At 57.7% G+C, this 17,760-nt stretch overlaps 1 protein-coding gene across 1 annotated transcript in view; it reads left to right on the forward strand.

The window, feature by feature from the left end:
* Nucleotides 1-255: 255 nt before the first annotated feature.
* The window catches only part of TBXA2R (thromboxane A2 receptor), a 64,930-nt gene continuing 47,425 nt past the window's right edge, over nucleotides 256-17,760 (forward strand). The window contains exon 1 of the mRNA XM_024107894.3: nucleotides 256-522. The gene's annotated coding sequence lies outside the window, so the exon portion shown is untranslated. The remainder of the gene's footprint in view (nucleotides 523-17,760) is intronic.

Below are 17,760 nucleotides of genomic sequence, written 5' to 3' on the forward strand. Positions count from 1 at the left end.
AAATAACTACTAATAAAGGCACTTTGGCAGTGCAACTGATGATTATCCCCATCCCTAAAGGCTCAGCCAGCCAATTGCTGCACTCCCTAAGGCTCTGTCCTAATGCCTCTCTGGCTGCTTGTTTGTTAAAACCATCGAGAGGCCATTGAAATCGCACAGCTCAGGGCAACCGGTTTATTTCTGGCCTGCGGAGCAGCTGATTGCCTGCATTTCCGTCTGGAGGGGGTGGGGGGTGTGTGTGTAAGCTGGGCCTGTGGTTTGTAGGTCAGAGGGAGCGAAAAAGCAAAATGAAACTGCACGTCAAAAACCAAATTCCCACTTGTTGTACAGAACACTGTGCAGCTGTGCAGAGGCCGGAGGCCGGCCTGTATCCTGACAGGCTGCTGCGGGCCTGTGAGGTGGGAAGCGAGTGCCCCTCCCAGGGGATCCCAAAAGCAGGGGGCTGGAGATGTGTCCAGGTTCACGGGCCCAGCACTTCAGCATCTCGTCTTCGGCCTGGATCTAAAGGGCTTCACAAAGGGGGTAAGAACCTGGGCCCCATTTTGGGGATGACGGAAACAGAGGCACAGACAGAGCGGGGGGAAGGGACCCACCCAGCAAGTCAGTGGCAGGGGGGTGGAATAGGTCCCAGGTCACCTGGCTCCCAGTCCTGTTTCCTGGCCCCTGGATAGCTGCTGGCAGAGGGAGGGAGGGAGGGAGGGAGAGCTGTGGAGGCTGGAGTAGCGGCACGTGTGTGTACCCCTCATGTGGGCGCTGTGGCAAAGGACCAAATCAGGGTTTCCAGGCAGTGGACGCCGCTGCCCAGCTGAACACGTATGCAGCACTGTAGCTGGAGCTAGAGGCAGATCTCCTTTAGCCACAGCATTCACCTGGGGCGGGGGTGAGCACACTCCCAGGGCTGCTGAGACGCAGGCTTGGCGGCCACGACTGGCTAGCGGCTGCGAGAAGGTGGGGCCCGGCATTATAGGCAGCACGGCTCAAGCTCTTTCCTGCTGAGGATTTCCAAGTGTTTTATAATTATCCATGGCTTGAGCCTCCCCCTAGACCCATGAGCCAGGTCAGAGCCCTCGTCCCACGTTACAGCTGGGGAAACTGAGGCACGGAGCAGAGCACTGACTTGACCAAGGTCAGCCAGCGGGTCAGTGTCAGTGGCAGGGCTAGAACCAATGGCCTGTGTCTGGGTTGCTCGGCCTGCTGTGCAGTCATTGGCAGCAGTGCAAAGGGAGGGTGTAGAGCCCTCCCCAGTCAGACAGGGAGTGTTTCCAGGCACTTTGCCCTGGTGGAAGTGACAGCCCAGGGGAGCCAGTCTCTCGCAGAGAGGCTCTGAGGGTGCAGTGTAACCAGGAGCACTAACTGCGCTGATGTCGGGGGTGGGGTGGAGGTTATACCAGGGGGAGAACAGAACCAGGCTTAGCAAAAACCGAGAACAAATGGCCACGGCTAATTACCCCAGGAGCAGGGCTGAGAGTTTCCTCCAGTCCCTAACGCTGCGAGCCCCCTGCCTGTGCTGCATTGGACAGAGGAGCTGCCTCCCCCGTGCCCGGGAGTTCACTCCTACACGGGGCGATGCAGGCCGTATGTACTGCCCTGCTGTTCTGTAGGGGCCTGGGAATTACCCTGATGAAAACCCGTTTCTGGTCCGAGGTCACCCAGGCTATGTAAACATGCTGGGAGCCAGGCAGCAGACAGCAGCTCGTCCCCCCGTGCCAGGGCTCCGCCGGCGGCTGCTGGAAATCTCAGTGCTCCCGGATTCATCGAGCGCGAGGCCAGACGGGACCATTCGCTCCGTGGGTCTGAGCTCCTAGCACAGGCCAGGAGATTCCCCCAGCTCTCCCGGGTGGGAAACTGCTGCCCAAAGCCCTGCTGGTGCAGGGACCCGTCTAGACAGGGGCTCAGCACCAAATCCTGGGAACCTGAGCCTGCCCAAATCAGGGACTCGGGCTCCTGGCCCCGGTAGGATGCAGGGAGCTGAGGGGGCCACGACACAGGAGTTACTAAGTTACCCGCTGTGAAATGCCAGTGATTGCACTAACTCCTTTGGCTGCAAGAACCTCCCGCCGGAGGAGGCTTTGATCTGACTCAAGGGGCTCAGGCGGGAACAGGGAGGCCGAAGTTCCAGGAGTCCAGAAGGAACCAGAGTTTTTTGCAGGGGGCAGAAGGGACCCCAAAGTTCTGGTGGATCCAGGCCTCCCATAATTCCCCCTCCCAAGCTGGTCGTAGACTGGATCCAATCTGCAGGGCCCCAAACTCATTATCAGATAAGGGAGGTGGGGCGAGGGCTGTGAGCCAGGGACCGCTGGTGCCCACTGGCAAAGCGTGTGGGTGATCCGGGTAACAGGGGTCCCCTGGGTCTGGGGTTTAGTTCACCAAAGAGTGTCGTGCTGAATGCCTGTGTCAAACTGGGCCTCGTGAGCACTGGGACATGCCTGTGCAGTAAATACGTGCGGTGTTCCGGTTCCATACTGAAAACTGGGTTCTTAAGGCCTGTGAACTGGGGCTGGTCACCAGAGGGTGATAAACAGGTCCTGGCAGGCAGGAGCGTGCACGGGGTGGGGTGGGGTGAGGTGGCGGAGGAGGGGCACAGTCCCCCCCCCATAATCAATAGGGGCATGGAACTCCTCTGGCCATGGGGCTACAGCGGGGAGAGTGAGCTCCTCTGGCCGAGGGGCTGCAACAGGGGTACAAAACGGGCCCCTCCAAAAGCCATCAAATGTTTATTCCTGCGCACGCCCCTGGGCAGGCAGGTAGGAGCCGCTCAGCTCCCTGGATGGCTGCTTGCAGGCTGAGTATCGGACTGCACATTGGACGCTGTGACGAAGTGGGACTGTTCTTAATGTTTCCTCTGAATACTGTGTGGGTGCCTCAGTTTCCCCTATGCATTTCTTAAGTCTCTAGGTGGTGGGATAAAGGCCAGTGTGCATAAATGGCTGGCACTCTGTCTCCTGGCAACTAATGGCCAGGGCCTTCCCCCCTGCAAAGGGATAGCTAAAGGCGTTTGAGAACAAAGAGATCAGGTGACCTCCTGGCCCGGGAAAGAGACAAAGGCCAGAGAGGAGGGGCTGGAGACTTTCAGTTTGGAGCTGGCTGGGGACGAGGAGTGAGTGCAGATGTGGGTGTCTGGCTCACTACCCCCACAAATGGACCCGGCTGAGGAGTCCTGTTCTCTGTTCCTACAAGCTCTGTTTTAGACCGTGTTCCTGTCATCTAATAAACCTCAGTTTTACTGGCTGGCTAAGAGTCACGTCTGACTGCAAAGTGGGGGTGCAGGACCCTGTGTCTTCCCCAGGACCCTGCCTGGGTGGACTCGCTGTGGGAAGTGCACGGTGGGGCAGAGGATGCTAAATGCTCCAAGGTCAGACCCAGGAAGGTGAAGCCGTGTGAGCTTCTTGCCCTGAAGACAATCTGCTCCATGGGAGAGGAGGCTCCCCAGAGTCCTGACTGGCTTTGTGGGGAGCAATTCCAGAGCATGGCCCGGGGACTCCGTGACAGATGCCTATTTACTGTCTGAGCAAAATGCTGATCAAGTGATTGGGGTTGCTCCAGGGGCGATTCTCAACAAACCCAGCGGCGGGGGCGGGGGCTGAGGCTGTTCCCCCATTTACACGTGAAGACAGTGATTGTTGGCGCAGAGGGACAGCCAGTTCACTACAGGACGAGCTGCCAGCTGGCCTGGCTCACCACGGGCAATGCGGCTGTTTAACGGTGGCACCGAACCGCTGGGTGAGCCGGTCTGTCCGAGGCAGGGGAATGTCGCACTAGCTGCAGTTGGGCTCTCGAACTGCGGGGGTTTGATTTACTGTGTAACCCGTTTCCATTGATTCTTCTCGGATCTATGCTCTGTGTTAAATGAACGTCAGCCTGCCTGCGTGGGCCTGGCCCTTTGGGAGGAGCGGCCCTGGGAGCCCTGCCTGTGTCTGGAGGCCTGGGGGGCGGGTGCTCCAGGGGACGCTTGGGCCTGGAGCCCAGAGCTCGTGTTGCCCGTGGCCGGCGGAGTCGGGGAGCTGACCCCCAGCAGTAGGGTTACCATTCGTCCGGATTTACCCGGACATGTCCTCCTTTTTGTACTAAAAATAGCGTCCGGGGGGAATTTGTAAAGCACTCACAATGTCCGGGATTTCCCCCTCCCCCGGCACAGCAGAGCGAGCGGCTGGGAGGGCTGCAGGAAAGTCCCGGGCTGGACTCCGGAGCAGCTGGAGAGGAGCCGGATCCGCCCTGCATTCTGAGCAAGTGTCTCAGCACAAAGTGCAGCCCTCCCCTTTTGCAACTGGGAGCGGTTTCTGCCATGCAGCGTAGCAAAACGGGAGCGAGAGCACTTTGTGCTGATACAAGGGCAGCTCTCCCCTGCAACCCGGTCCGGACCAGGGACCGGGTTTTGTTGTGCAGGGCCAGGGACCGGGTTTTGTTGTGCTGGGGAGCTTAGCCACGTGTCCGGCTCGCACAGAGCCCAACACCCTGTTCTGAGCAGCAGGGTAAGGGGGGGCAGGAGAAGGGGCAGGGAGGTTCTGGAAGGGGCAGTCAAGAAACGGGGGGGGGCTTTTGGGGGGGAGTGGAGAAAGTTTTGGGCAGTCAGGGTACAGGTAGGGGGTAGGGTCCTGGTGGGCAGTTGGGGGGGGGTCTTAGGAGGGGGCAGTTAGGGGACAAGGAACAGGGAGTCTTAGGTAGGGGGTGGGGTTCTGGAGGGCAGTTAGGAGCAGGGGTCCCAGGAGGGGGCAGTCAGGGGACAAGGAGCGGGGGGGGTAGGGGGCTGGGAGTTCTGGGGGGGAGCTGTCAGGGGGCAGGGGTGGGGAGAGGGATCGGAGCAGTCAGGGGACAGGGAGCAGAGGGGTTTAGATGGGTTGGGAGTTCTGGGGGGGGGCTGTCAGGGGGTGGGGAGTGGTTGGATGGGGCGTGGGAGTCCCAGGGGTCTGTCTGGGGGTGGGGGTGTGGATAAAGGTTGGGGCAGTCAGGGGACAAGAGGCAGGGAGGCTTAGATAGTCCTGGGGGGCAGTTAGGGGCAGGGGTCCCAGGAGGGGGTAGTCAGGGGACAAGGAATGGGGGGAGGGTTGGGAGGTCAGGGGGGGGCGGGAAGTGGGAGGGGCAGGGGCGGGGCTAGGGCGGGGCTCCTCCCGTCCTCTTTTTTGCTCGCTGAAATATGGTAACCCTACCCAGCAGGCGCAGATGAGGCTGCCTTGCGCTCAGGGTGGGTGGGAGCCAGGTGCCTGATCCACTGAGCCCACCCCAGCCCCCTTCATCCAGCCAGACCCAGCTCAGCCCCTCCCCTGCTGGAAGCAATTAAAGGACACGGGAAAGGGACCGAGACAAGGAGCGGGGTGGGGACAAAGAGGGACTGAGAGAGGCTGGGCTGGGGGCGTGAAGGGGCGGCGTGTAGGACAGAGAACGGGCGAGGGGGAGAAGGGACCCTCTCTAGTTATGTTACCCAGAAAGTTCCGGTGGCTCCTCTAACCGTTAACCCCCAGCAGCCCCGCCGGGCTCTACACCCGGTTGCTGTTATGTGGCCTGATGGCTGCTCACGACAGGGCGGCCAATGAAGAGGGGGGAGGCACGGGGCGGCCAATGAAGAGGGGGGCGGCACGTCTGGCCGTTCGGCGGCAGGGCCGTCACTCCCTCTCGGCGTGAAGAACCTGCCGCCGAATTGCCGCCGTAGAATGAAGTGGTGGTAGAGCTGCTGCCGCTTGCCATCGCGGCTTTTTTTTTTTCCCCTGCTTGGGGCGGCAAAAACGCTAGAGCCGGCCCTGGCTCACAACTCCAAGTGGGGAGTGTGGCTAAGGGGGCTCAGGGCCCCCCCGGACCTGCTGGACGGCTCCCCCTCCAAGTAGTGAACATCAGACCCCAGCCCCAAGGCTGCCCACATGGCCAAGCCCCTGGAGGGTTGGGCCCCTGCACGCACCAGATACATTCGGGAAGCAGCTGAGTCCTCTGGGATCCAACTGCCGGCTGCTTCTCATTAACCCAAGCTGGGGCCAAAACGCCAGCCAAGCACGGAGCCGGGGCAGCCAGAGGGCGAGACCAGGGGCCACAGGGCAAAGCAATAAAGGAGCCTGCGTTATAACGGTGGGCAGCTACGCCCCAGAACCCTTTGCACCAACCACCACGGGGCAGCGATGGGAGTTGGGGGAGCCCCAAGGGGAGCAGCGATGGGGGGAGGGCTGAGAGGAGGGGGCAGTGATGGGGTGGGGGACCCCCAGGGGGCAGCGATGGGGGGAGGGCTGAGAGGAGGGGGCTGGGATAGGGGTGGGGGACCCCCAGGGGGCAGCGATGGGGGGAGGGCTGAGGGGAGGGGGCAGTGATGGGTTGGGGGACCCCAAGGGGGCAGCGATGGGGGGAGGGCTGAGAGGAGGGGGCTGGGATAGGGGTGGGGGACCCCCAGGGGGCAGCGATGGGGGGAGGGCTGAGAGGAGGGGGCTGGGATAGGGGTGGGGGACCCCCAGGGGGCAGCGATGGGGGGAGGGCTGAGAGGAGGGGGCAGTGATGGGTTGGGGGACCCCAAGGGGGCAGTGATGTGGGGAAGGCTGAGGGGAGGGAAGCAGCACTGGCGGTTCGAAAAGCCCCTCAGCCCCCACCCCGTCACCAGAACTGTCCCACGCTCCCTCGCTGCTTGCTGGGACCAGGAGTAACCAGATGAGGGCTAAGTGTGTCTGGCAATTTCCTGTCCCTGGGCTCTGATTACAGGCCCGTCTACAGAGTTGAAAGGCTGGTAAATTAATCAGAGAGTCTCCAAAGTTCTTCGCACTCTTCCTTCCCTGCAGCTGCTGCCCCGTTGCTCTCCACGGGCAGCAGATGCATTGCAGGGGGCTGGCACACAGCGCGCATGGGACAGTGCTTGTGGGAACTGTTTAACATTCCTGCTGCTGCATGCCCCACAACGTTGGGAACTCCATGGAGCCAGGGCAGCCCCGCCGAGCCCCTGGGTACGGACTTGGGCTGCTAGGCCCGGCCACTGCCCCACTGCTATCTGGACGTCTGCCTGTGCTGGGACTTACGCCTCCCAGCTGCTGTGTAGACGTCCGCGCAGAGACAAGGAGCTGGGCAGAGACTGCATTCAGTGTCCCCATGCCAATGGCCAGTGCAGTGTGTTACATAACATGAACATCTTAAAGGTACAGTTCCCCACCACTCCCATTTCCAGAGTGTCTACGACCAGTTCCCGAATCCCTCCAATAAGAGCTCCCTTAGGGCCCGTGCCAAGAAGCGTTCTGACTAGCACCGCACGGCTGCAACGTCCGTGTCCTCTACTGATCCCTGCTCCGCACCAGGTACCTGAGAGCCTAGCAGGGGGAGAGGGTAGGGCTGGGGAAGGTGGCTGCAGAGATGTAATGTGAAGACTTTGCCTGAGCTCTGCTCCGATTAACCCATCAGCACCAGACGTATCAATACGGTGCCTGTTAAACGGCCCAAGAGCTGGCTGACCCCCGGCTCTCTGACAGTAGCTGTCAGCGGGGAATCGTCACTCGCACTGTGAGCTCTTGGGGGGGTGGGGCCCATCTTTCTGTACTGTGTCTGTACAGCACCTCCAGGGTTCTGGTCACTGATTGGCTCCTAGTGCTACTGCAATACCAATAATGACTAATCAGTGACTTGCGGGGGGTGGGGGGTTGTTCTCTGGGGTTCCGATGGGAGAAAATCCCAGGTACTGAAGGGCTCTTCCATCTAGCCGAGGGGCAGAACAAGAAGCTGCCGCCGGATAGATTCCAACTGGGATTAGGGCACAAATGTTTAACAGGGAGGGGGATCAAACTCCCCAGGGCTGTGGTGGATTCCCCGTCGCTTGATGTCTCCAGCCCAGCCTGGCTTCCCCTCCAGAGGGGCTGTAGCCAGGCACAAGCTAGGCTCAGTACAGGGTGCCGTGTAAGGGCCTGCGCTATACACGAGGTCAGACTGGCTGAGTTAATGGTCCCGTCTGCCTTTCACAGCTCTGAATTGGGAGGGGACCATGGAAATACAGCGGGGGGAAGATCCCAGCCTCATGTCCACCGAGTCCAGCTAGCCCTGTTGGCGCTCTATTGCCTTCAGCTCAGTTAGGCGAGAGATGAACTCAGCCCTCGGGTCTCAGCTCTATCTCTGTTCATCGTCCTGGGGCCCCACAGCCTGCATCGCCTCTCGCTCACCCCAAAGGAAACCAGGAATAGCCCCCCGGAAGCCAATGGAGTCACTCCTGTCCGGGGACAGGTCGTCCTATGAGGCAGGCAAGATTTGGGGTGAGAATTTTTCCCCTTCCCCTTGCAGGCCTGTGAAGGCAGGAAGACTCTAGAGCGAAGTCAGGGTGGCAGCGACATAGGGTGGCCCCCCGTCTGGTTTTCACCAGGACAGTCCGGGTTTCGGCTTGTGTGGACGGGTGCCCAAGCCCTCATGGCCATTTTATTTGCTCAGTGGAAAAGGTGGCAACGCCTAAGTGGAAGGAAGGAGGTAGTGCAATAGCAGCTGCTGTCTCCAGGGCCAGGCTGTTCCTGTGGCACCTGGCCCTGTGCAGCCGCAGGTGGTGGGCAAGGTGGCCTCTGTCGTGTTGGTGAAGACCCTGTGATCAATGGAAGTAGGGCCTTGGGGGAAAAGATGTGGCAGGGGCGGGGCCTTGGGGGAAGAGGCGTAGCAGGGGGTCCAGTTACCAGCCATTAGATAGGTGGCGACCCTACAGCGACTGGACGCACAGAGATGGTCTCCTAAGTTCTGAGAAATGTGAGGCCCCAGGACAGTGCTCTCATGTGAGCCTGTCTATGCACCACTCAGCTCCTCATGTTGGGTCAGCGCCTGCTCAGCGCCCTTTGCTTGCCTCATTGCCTGGTCCCTTGCTCTGGTTCTGGTTGGTTTACACACCCATTCAGTTCTGGACGTGCCAGGCCAATTCCAGGCCTTCTGGCTGCCTGTCTGCTCTCTGGCTGGGTGAACCTGGCTCTTGGCACCCCTGTTTTCTCACTCACATGGAAACCAATAAGGCATCAGAATGGAAAGGGTTAATGTGGCCATCCCCTTCCCCCCCATTTGCAATTCTACACTCCCCCAGATTCTCACTGACATGCAAATGCCCAGACACCCACATATGCACCCACTTACACGCACACAGGTCAAGGAAAGTGTGAGACCCCTACTGAATGGAGGAGGCAACCTAGTGACAGATGATGTGGAAAAAGCTGAACTACTCAATGCTTTTTTTGCTTCGGTCTTCACAGACAAGGTCAGCAAGGAGGTGACCAGCCCTCTGTGGAGAAAGAAGTGGTTCGAGACTATTTAGAAAAGCTGGACATGCACAAGTCCATGGGGTCGGATGCGCTGCATCCGAGGGTGCTGAGGGAGTTGGCTGATGTGATTGCAGAGCCATTGGCCATTATCTTTGAAAACTTGTGGCAACTGGGGGAGGTCCTGGACGATTGGAAAAAGGCAAATATAGTGCCCATCTTTAAAAAAAGGAAGAAGGAGAATTTGGGGAACTACAGGCCAGTCAGCCTCAGCTCTGTCCCAGGAAAAATCATGGAGCAGGTCCTCAAGGAATCCATTTTGAAGCACTTGGAGGAGAGGAAGGTGATCAGAAACAGTCAACATGAATTCACCAAGGGCAAGTCATGCCTGATCAACCTGATTACTTTCTATGAAGAGATAACTGGCTGTGTGGATGAGGGGAAAGCAGTGGATGTGATATTCCTTGACTTTAGCAAAGCTTTTGATACGGTCTCCCACAGTATTGTTGCCAGCAAGTTAAAAAGGGATTGGATGAATGGACTATAAGGTGGACAGAAACCTGGCTAGATCATTGGGCTCAAGGGGTAATGATCAACGGTTCGATGTCTGGTTGGCAGCCGGTATCAAGTGGAGTGCCCCAGGGGTCAGTCTTAGAACCGGTTTTGTTCAACATTAATGATCTGGATGATGGGATGGATTGCACCCTCAGCAAGTTCGCGGATGACACTAAACTGGGGGAAGAGGTAGTTATGCTGGAGGATGGAGCTCGGCTGTTCTCAGTGGTGGCAGATGACAGAACAAGGAGCAATGGTCTCAAGTTGCAGTGGGGGAGGTCTAGGCTGGATATTAGGAAACACTATTTCACTAGGAGGATGGTGAAGCACTGGAATGCATTACCTAGGGAGGTGGTGGAATCTCCTTCCTTAGAGGTTTTTAAGGCCCAGCTTGACAAAGCCCTGGCTGGGATGATTTAGTTGGGGTTAGTCCTGCTTTGAGCAGGGGGTTGGACTAGATACCTCCTGAGGTCTCTTCCAACACTGATTCTATGATTCTATGTATCCACCCAGGGCTACACACAAATACACACACGTGTGCAATCTTGGCTACACGCTGCACCTTGTTCAGAACCAGATGCTCTCTCCTCTCCCACCTGCCCCTGGAGATTCCGCTCTGAACAGCAGGAATCCTAAGGCTGCTGCAAACTCCTCTGCCATGGGGTAACAACCCCATTCCAGAGCCTCACTCCCCCTTTCACCCTGCGCACAAGGGCGCGCTGGCACTGCTGGAGCCAGCATCCCCACTGCACTGTCTGCACTGGCACCGGCTTCCTCCTGGTCCAGCCAGAAACTCTCCAAAGGCCCCGAATCGTGAGTCCCACAGGCCTTTCCTGCAGGATGGGGAGCAGCCTCCTGGGCCGTTCTGGAACCTAGGCCAGATGCCGCTCTGGGGCGTAATGTTACTGAGGAACCTTGCCATGCCACCGAGCTGAGTGAAGGCAATGCCACGCCCAGAGCCAGTCCGCTCCCCTGCCCAGGGATGGAGCCCTGGAGCCAGTAGGATGTGGGGGCGGTGAGCAGCATGGGGCCGAATCCCTTTGTCAGCAGTGTGCAGTGTATCTGATCGCTCTTGTATCCCCGCTGAGCTCCGCTGCCCGCCCTGGGCCCTGCCTGTTCGCTCCTCTGGCCCTCTTCACTCTCCCCACAGTCCTCTCCGGGCCTCTCAACGCTCCCCTACCGGCTTCTCTGGGCCACTCCAGTCTCCCCTAATGCCTCCTTTGGGCCATGTGTGTCTGCCTGGGGACCTTCCGCTCACCCTTCGGCTGGGCCAGCTCCATGCCCTGGAGTAAGAGCTGGATCCCTTCCAGTCTCTTCCCAAACAACCCTTTCATCTCGCTAGACTTGACTGCGGATGGGAGGCTCACCAGGGAGCAGCTGGCTCCGGGGCCTGGTGCCAGGATCTCTTCCATCACCGTTAGCGAACGATGCTGGGAATCATTATACACACAGGCTTTGGCTCGAAAACGCTCCTGCTTGGAAACCATTTGTCTGTTTCCAATTTCAGCTTCTGCAGAGTGACCGTGAGGATCCGAGGGGGTGTGTGCGGGGGTGGGGGGGCAGTTTCCATATTGTCCTCAGATGGGCAGCATGGAGCATTCAGCGAGGTTGGAACAATAGGAATGAAGTGTCCCACAGACGCTAACAAAAGGGTCGGCCACCTTTCAGAAGTGCTGGGCCGAGTCTTCATTTATTCACTCTGATTTAAGGTTTCGCGTGCCAGTTATACATTTGAACGTTTTTAGAAGGTCTCTTTCTATAAGTCTAGAATATAGAACGAAACTATTGTTGTATGTAAAGTAAATAAGTTTTTTAAAATGTTTAAGAAGCTTCATTTAAAATTAAATTAAAATGCAGAGCCCCCCGGACCGCTGGCCAGGACCCGGGCAGTGTGAGTGCCCCTGAAAATCAGCTCGCGTGCCGCCTTTGGCACACGTGCCATAGGTTGCCAATCCCTGAGCTAACACCACCAGCAGCATGAGGATCTCACAGACACCAGCCCTGGCAGGGTCCCAGTCCCCTAGCAAGGTGGGGAAATAGTATCATACAGGCAACATCCCATGATCACACACAGCCAACCACAGGCACTCAACTCTCTAGCGCCTCCTCTGGGCACTTGACCATGTTCCCCTCCCCAAGCCGCAGCAGAACGCAGGAAGCCTGGCTAGTGGTCCCCTGTCCTCATCACTAGTCACCTCCCTCTCCCTGAGCGGGGGCTAGAACCCAGTATGTCCGGCTTCTAGGCCTGGGCCTTGTCCCTAGGTTACGCATCATCCTGGTTACAAAACTGACCCGCTTTCAAAGTGATCGTGCCTAGCTGCCCTCTCAGTCTGTGCTTCAAAGGAAACCTGCCCAACACCCTCAAAGGTCAGCCTGGGAGCTTCAGTTCCTACCTCTGCTAGGCACTAAAACCATGGACTCAAGAGAGACCCTGTTCCTACGGCGCGTTACAACCATGGGGACACACCCTGCTGCCTTCACTGCCCACTTCACTGGAAGGGTCTCCCATAGCATGGGTGAACCCCTCATGCTTAACAATTGGTCCCCCCTTGTATTTAAGTCGTGGTGGGCGTCTGCTATAGAGCACCAGACCAGGAGGATGAGGTAGACGAGGCTTTCTTCGGACAACTAACAGAAGTTACTAGATCACAGGCCCTGGTTCTCATGGGGGACTTCAATCACCCTGACATCTGCTGCGAGAGCAATACAGCAGTGCACAGACAATCCAGGAAGTTTTTGGAGACTGTTGGGGACAACTTCCTGGGGAAAGTGCTGGAGGAACCAACTAGGGGCCGTGCTCCTCTTGACCTGCTGCTCACAAACAGGGAAGAATTGGGAGGGGAAGTAGAAGTGGGTGGCAACCTGGGCAGCAGTGACCATGAGATGGTTGAGTTCAGGATCCTGACACAAGGAAGAAAGGAGAGCAGCAGAATACGGACCTTGGACTTCAGAAAAGCAGACTTTGACTCCCTCAGGGAACTGATGGGCAGGATCCCCTGGGAGAGTAACATGAAGGGGAAAGGAGTCCAGGAGAGCTGGCTGTATTTTAAAGAAGCCTTATTGAGGGCGCAGGAATAAACCATCCCGATGTGCAGAAAGAAAAGCAAATATGGCAGGCGACCAGCTTGGCTAAACAAAAATCTTCAGTGAGCTTAAATACAAAAAGGAAGCTTACAAGAAGAGGAAACTTGGACAGATGACTAGAGAGGAGTACAAAAATATTGCTCGAGCATGCAGGGGTGTAATCAGGAAGGCCAAAGCACAATTGGAGTTGCAGCTAGCAAGGAATGTGAAGGGTAACAAGAAGGGTTTCTACAGGTATGTTAGCAACAAGAAGAAGGTCAGGGAAAGTGTGGGACCCTTACTGAATGGGGGAGGCAACCTAGTGACAGAGGATGTGGAAAAAGCTGAAGTACTCAATGCTTTTTTTTGCCTCTGTCTTCACTGACAAGGTCAGCTCCCAGACTGCTGCACTGGGCAACACAGTACGGGGAGGAGGTGAGCAGCCCTCAGTGGTGAAAGAACAGGTTAAGGACTATTTAGAAAAGCTGGACATGCACAAGTCCATGGGGCTGGATGCAATGCATCCGAGGGTGCTGAGGGAGTTGGCTGATGTTGGAGCAGGTCCTCAAGGAATCCATTTTGAAGTACTTGGGGAGGGGAAGGTGATCAGGAACAGTCAACATGGATTACCAAGGGCAAGTCATGCCTGACCAACCTGATTGCCTTCTATGATGAGATAAGCAGCTCTGTGGATATGGGGAAAGCGGTGGACGTGATATACCTTGACTTTAGCAAAGCTTTTGATATGGTCTCCCACAGTATTCTTGCCAGGAAGTTAAAAAAGTATGGATTGGATGAATGGACTATAAGGTGGATAGAAAGCTGGCTAGATTGTCGGGCTCAACGGGTAGTGATCAATGGCTCCATGTCTAGTTGGCAGCTGGTATCAAGTGGAGTGCCCCAGGGGTCGGTCCTTGGGCCAATTTTGTTTAACATCTTCATTAATGATCTGGATGATGGGATGGATTACACCCTCAGCAAGTTCGCGGATGACACTGAGCTGGGGGGAGAGGTAGATACGCTGGAGGGTAGGGATAGGGTCCAGAGTGACCTAGACAAATTTGAGGATTGGGCCAAAAGTTGGATATGGGTCAGCAGTGTGCCCTTGTTGCCAAGAAGGCCAATGGCATATTGGGCTGCATTAGTAGGAGCATTGCCAGCAGATCGAGGGAAGTGATTATTCCTCTCTATTTGGCACTGGTGAGGCCTCACCTGGAGTATTGTGTCCAGTTTTGGTCCCCCCACTACAGAAGGGATGTGGACAAATTGGAGAGAATCCAGCGGAGGGCAACAAAAATGATCAGGGGGTTGGGGCACATGACTTATGAGGAGAGGCTGAGGGAACTGGGGTTATTTAGTCTGCAGAAGAGAAGAGTGAGGGGGGATTTGATAGTAGCCTTCAACTACCTGAAGGGGGGTTCCAAAGAGGATGGAGCTCGGCTGTTCTCAGTGGTGGCAGATGACAGAACAAGGAGCAATGGTCTCAAGTTGCAGTGGGGGAGGTTTAGGTTGGATATTAGGAAACACTATTTCACTAAGAGGTTGTGAAGCACTGGAATGGGTTACCTAGGGAGGTGGTGGAATCTCCTTCCTTAGAGGTTTTTAAGGCCCGGCTTGACAAAGCCCTGGCTGGGATGATTTAGTTGGGGATTGGTCCTGCTTTGAGCAGGGGGTTGGACTAGATACCTCCTGAGGTCTCTTCCAACCCTGATATTCTATGATTCCGTGATTCTATGTTGGCTCTGGGTTAAAGCCACTACTGGGGAGGCTCGTTGGAATCAGCATCTCAGTCTTTCATGAACCCAGGGATCACTCTTCTGTCTTGGTTCTGGGCTCCCTATGGCTTGTCACTGCAGACACGAGAATGGCCGAAGGGGAGGGAGATGTGATGAATGAAGCAAGGGATGGGCTGAGGTGATGAATGAACAGACCCTATGGGGGGCAGAGACACCTCTTCAACTTCACTAGAGTTTCTGGGGTGAATCTGAGAGGATTCCAGGCTAGACTCCTCTGCTGGGTTCGCCAAGGGAAGCGAATGGGCTGAGACCTTGCATGGGCGGGAACTGACCCTGGGCCCCCCCCGGGCAGGATTTCAGCCCTGAGCATCCAGGATCATCTCGCGAGGGTCTCAAGTCCTGGTGGGCGCTAGGGTTCGGACTCCCTCGGTATGCATTCCGAAGTGACGAGTGATTTCGGGGGACGCAACATGAGATGCCCTCAAGGGACCTGAGCACCCGCCTAGAGGGAATCAGGCTCCTTTAAGGGCTCGCAAGTTGGGCCCCAAAAACCACTAGTCGCCTTGGGAACCTGGGCTACTCTGCCTGGACTCCAAACCCATCGCGCTCCCATTCACCCCACCCTGAAGCCAGGTCCCCAGTGTGGGACTGTGGCAGTCAGCTCCTTATTGGTGCCTTTGCCCCCCGGGAGCTGGGCTCTCCCGCAGTTCATCGATGCCCAGGCCAGATGGGACCAGCCTGTCCTTCTGGATTCCCCAGGCCGCCCAGTCATTCCTTGGCCAGCCCAGGGGTCGTGTTGAGCTGGAGCGTATTTTTGTCAGTCAGTCCTCAGGTAAGGATCCCACCTGCCTAGGTGAGTCGTTCCCATGGCTGATCACCCTCCCATGTAAAACAGGCCTCGGATTTCTAGTCTCAACTGATCTAGCGCCAGTTTCCAGCCCCTGGATCTCACTCGGCCTTTGTCTGCTCCGTCAAGGGTCCTTTGCTCTCAGAGATCTTCCCCCAGGTAGGAGCTTAACCTCCTCAGCGCAGGAAACAGCATGTGCGTCTTCAGCCTCCCACCGCGAGGCAGGTTCTCCAGACCCCAAATTGTTCTTGTAGCTCTTCTGAACCCTCCCTGATTTTCCACATCCTCCTCCCCCCATTCAGGAAGGACGGTATTTCAATGGTTTTTAATTAGACATCTGACTTCTACTCTGCCCAGTGACTGAGCCACCCAGTGTGTCCACAGTTCTTCTCCTCCTCCGGCTCTGCTCGTCCGCTCCTCCCCTCTGCCTCTCCGCACGGCTCCCTCTGCCCCGCAGTCTCATCATTTGGAGAGGCTGAGTCAGCTGGCCCAGCAGGGCTGGGAACAACGCTGGTTCTGGAGCCAGGCCTGGACGTGGTCTGCGTGGCTAAGCAAGTCTCTCCTGCTGTATGAGGCGGGTTCAGGGACAACTGTGTCCTCTGCTCTGCCAGGGCCTGCTGAAATGCAAACACATCCCCCGGCCATTAGCCAAAGCAGCCCAGCCGCTCCCAGAGCCCAGCTGGATCTGTCTCGGATCCCATCGGGGGCCTTGTCTGGTGCAAACCGAACCCGTGGGCTTGGGGGGGGGGGTGAACGAGCACTGGGGAATCGTCGGAGGCTACCCTGTGTGAGGGGCTCTTCCTGATGAGCCTGATCCTACACCCCCCTCTCGGCCTGCTCGCCTGTCCCGAGGACAGCAGGGTCAGCCCCACGCAGGTGTGGAAACGGAGGCACGGAGAGGTGAAGCCACAGCGCTGGGACTAGAGCTCGCATCGTCTAGCAGCCCTGCTCCTGCATCTCAGCCGCAGGGCTGCTTGGCCATTCTCCAGCGAGCCCGAGGGGTAGGTGGCCCTGAGCACTTCCCGTTTCATTCCACCCCTGCGGGCGCCTCCCTGCTAGCTGCTTCTCCTCCGGGCCCGGCTGCAGCAGCCAAGGGAGAGCAGCTGGGAGTGCTGGGGGGCACCTGGGACAGACAAGACTTGATGGGAGCAGAGATACCAGGCAGGGATGAGACCAAACTGTGGGGTGAGGGAGCTGTGAGCACTGGGCTAGCCTGGGGGAAGAGGACTGAGAAGCCCAGGCGACGTGAGAAGGGGTGAGTGAGAGAGCTCGGCCTGACACCAGGGGCGGAGCTGGCCAGGGGTTCGAGCCCCGACCCAGGGGCTGTGAGTTGCTAGTGTCCTGCCAGCTGCCACGGCATCGCAGGCTGCACTGTTCACACGGCCCCCGCTCAGAAGTAACATTTCCAGAGGGGCTGGGCGCCTTCAAAGCAACGGAGATCAAAGGGGCCCATCCATCTGCGCCGGATGCCTTGGCTGTTCCCAGCGCTGGCTTCTGGCGGGGGGCTGCAGAGTGTCAGACCTGACAGATAGGGCTGAGCGGAAACACCCGGGTTGCTAGGCTAGGCCAGATAAATAGGCACGGCATCCAAAGCAGAGTGACCTAGGAGATGGGTTGGCTGCGTCTCCGCCAGCATCAGACCCCCAGGCGCTGCGACTGTGTTGGGAGTCACACGCTGGTCGGGGGAGTGCCGTGGGAGCTTGCAGGGGGTGGAGCTGCAGTAGGCGCCCTCCTAACTTCTGAGCCAGTACTGGGATGTGGCAGTAGGGGGCGCTGTGGAGTCATTCGCTGTGGAGGTGCTGCCCAGATTTGGTCATTAACGATCCCAGGGCACAAGAACAGCGATGTTACGCCTGGGGTCCTGGCCAAGTTCCCGCCAGCCTTGCTATGCACAGCCCCCTGCAGTTTCACTAGCACGCACTGCTCTTCAGCTCCTGGCTTAAGCTGTGATGCTGCTGCTCGACAGCTGACAGGGCCCACCCCAGAGGCAGCTGCATGTCAGTGGTAGGCGCTGTGATTCCCCTGGTTTATAAAACCCCCTGGGGAGGGTGACATTTGCTATCAAATTGGATGCTATTGCTCTAAACCTCCTAGCTATTGGTGTTATTTGCATTACCAGCACCCTCGGCATGAACAGTTGTGCTGGGTTCTGCAGGCTGCTCACAATAGCCCCGGCCTAAGGGGGTGAGGAACACTCAGTCCACAGGCCCCGCGGGAGCCCAGACAGTCAGCGTGTTCTCCGGGAGAGAACTCGTTCCATACCGCGTGGCCCGCTCCGAGCTGCATTGGCCAGCTGAGCCTGTGGGCCTGGCCCCGGGGCTTAGCGCACTCGCTTGGGACGTGGGACACCAGGGTTCACGTCTCTGTTTCATTGCAGACTCTCTGGTGACCT

Source organism: Chrysemys picta, chromosome 25 (assembly GCF_011386835.1).
Source record: "Chrysemys picta bellii isolate R12L10 chromosome 25, ASM1138683v2, whole genome shotgun sequence".
NCBI lineage: Eukaryota > Metazoa > Chordata > Testudines > Emydidae > Chrysemys > Chrysemys picta.